Raw genomic sequence first — 2,724 nt, 5'->3', positions numbered from 1 at the left:
ACACACACACACACACACACACACACACACACACACACACACACACACACACACACACACACACACACACAGGCGCCCAGGGAAATGCAGCGACACACTCGCGGCGCGGCTGGCTGAGCAGCGTGTTGCTTGGCATTCTGAAATGTCAGAAGGAAAGTGTTCAGAGAAACAGCTGGGCACCTGGGAGATTCCATTTTATCAACATACAAATGAGCCGCGCTGAACTGGCTGCTGACAGAACGCTGAGCGCTGCTGAGATGAGAGGAAAACGGCGCCGACACTGGATGGTGGCGCTCTGTGTGCAGCCTGCAGGTGCTGCGCTGCTGCAGCATCCATCAGCCAGCAGCTCACCGGGTCAGAAGACCGGAGAGATCAGGAAACTAGAAATCCTTTAACGAGCAGCGAGTCCAACATGACTCACTGATGAAGATTCTGCTGACGGGAAACAAAAACTCAAAGACTGGAGGCTTAAAGGAACAGAACCGTCCAGGATCCAAACCCTCACAGAGGTCAGAGCTGCGGCCTCCTGTGGCCGGTCCTGGATCCTGGAGCAACCATCTGGCTCCTCCAGAGGAACCCCGGCTGATCCCGGGTCTGGAGGGACTTCTGGATCTCCTCCCAGTTGGATCAACCTGGAAAAGCTCTGAAGAGAGGATGAGGAGGTTGAGACGAGGAAGAGCATCAGCTAATCTCCTCAGCTGCATCCATGGCCAGGCTGAACTTCGTCCAGGTCATTTCCTCCGTCTGAAACGACGCTGAGGTCCAACCGAAGATGAAACATCCAGGAGGCGTTCACATAAAACAGCATCAACATTCAAATGAAAACTGACGGATTTTAGTTCCAGTTTGGCGTTTTTACCGTCTGCAGATGGTGAGGATGAGGCAGACTGAGTAAGTTTCTCTTGAGAAGTTTGTAGAAATATAAACAGAGATGAATAAACTCCAGATCTGTGATGTTTTCACACCAAGACGGTTCTGGTCCAAAACCAAAATCTGATTTTATTTTTTCATTTGCAAAATTTTTTAACATCATGTTTTTTAAACCTTAAATAAAAGTCACACTGGTTTGACCTTTGCTCCCATTGGACAGACAGGAAGTGGGCGGGGCAGAGTGCAGGCCAGGGCAGAAAGGCCATCTGTCTCCATGGCAACACCTCGACTGGTTCTTTCCTTCTGGACCAGCCGAGTCTTGGTTCTGGCAGCAGAACCAGAACCAGTTCCTGTACTGAGATGAAACTGGTCCCGGTTCAGCACTGGGACCAGTTTGGTGGAGCTCTGATCCATCGTTGGGAACATCCTGAGCGTTTCTCCACAGGTGTGTGATTTATTCCTCGCTGCTCAGATATGAATCTGAGAGCCGCGTTGTTTGTGTGGCCTATTTATTTTCCCATCAATATGCAAAGTATGGCAGCTGCACATTAAGCTTCCCGACTCATTCAGCTGCAGAGATCAGCAGGAACGCAGAGAGGAGCTCCGCATCTTTCATCTTTAATCCTCCGTCTTTATGTATGAACGTGTTATGAGTGTGTTCGATCACAGGACGCCAGAAACACTTTCACCTGCAACCACCGTCAGCTGGGCTTCAATCAGAGACGGGAGCCCAGCTGGAGCCAGAGACCTACTGCTACAGAGTCTATTCTATTCAGTTCTATTCAGTTCTGGTTTGGTTTATAAGTAAAACAAACACATAGAAAATTAAATGAATGTAAAAGCGGGTGACAAATGACTTAAATAATACCAGCTTGTGAAAATGTGCCTTCAGGAAAATACATAAAATAAACAATTTCATAAAAAGGTGCTTAAATGTAAAAAATGTAAAAACTACAGTTACTGCAGGACACGTTTCCAAACTGCTAGAGAGCTGCTGTTTAGTTAGGTTTGATCTGGTCTGGTTCGGTTTGGTTTGGTTTGGTTTGGTCTGATCTGGTCTGATCTGATCTGGTTTGGTCTAATTTGATCTGATCTGATCTGGTTTGGTCTGATCTGATCTGGTTTGGTCTGATCTGGTCTGGTCTGGTTTGGTTTGATCTGGTTTGGTCTGGTTTGGTCTGATCTGATCTGGTTTGGTCTGGTCTGGTCTGGTTTGGTTTGATCTGGTCTGGTTTGGTCTGATCTGATCTGATCTGGTTTGGTCTGGTTTGGTCTGGTCTGGTTTGGTTTGGTCTGGTTTGGTCTGATCTGATCTGGTTTGGTTTGGTCTGATCTGGTTTGGTTTGGTCTGGTTTGGTCTGATCTGATCTGGTTTGGTCTGGTCTGGTTTGGTTTGGTTTGGTCTGATCTGGTCTGATCTGATCTGATCTGGTTTGGTTTGGTGTGATCTGGTTTGGTTTGGTCTGATCTGGTCTGGTTTGGTTTGGTCTGGTTTGGTCTGATCTGATCTGGTTTGGTCTGGTCTGGTTTGGTTTGGTCTGATCTGGTCTGGTCTGATCTGATCTGATTTGGTTTGGTGTGATCTGGTCTGGTTTGGTCTGATCTGGTTTGAACTGGTCTGGTTTGGTCTGATCTGATCTGGTTTGAACTGGTCTGGTCTGGTCTGGTCTGGTTTGGTTTGGTTTGGTTTGGTTTGGTTTGGTTTGGTTTGGTCTGGTCTGGTCTGGTCTGGTCTGGTTTGGTTTGGTTTGGTTTGGTTTGGTTTGGTTTGGTTTGGTCTGGTCTGGTCTGGTCTGGTCTGGTTTGGTTTGGTTTGGTTTGGTCTGGTCTGGTTTGGTTTGGTCTGATCTGGTT

The sequence above is a fragment of the Poecilia formosa genome, unplaced genomic scaffold, assembly GCF_000485575.1.
Source record: "Poecilia formosa unplaced genomic scaffold, Poecilia_formosa-5.1.2 Scaffold597, whole genome shotgun sequence".
Classification (NCBI taxonomy): Eukaryota; Metazoa; Chordata; class Actinopteri; order Cyprinodontiformes; family Poeciliidae; genus Poecilia; species Poecilia formosa.
This window is presented reverse-complemented; position numbering follows the sequence as displayed.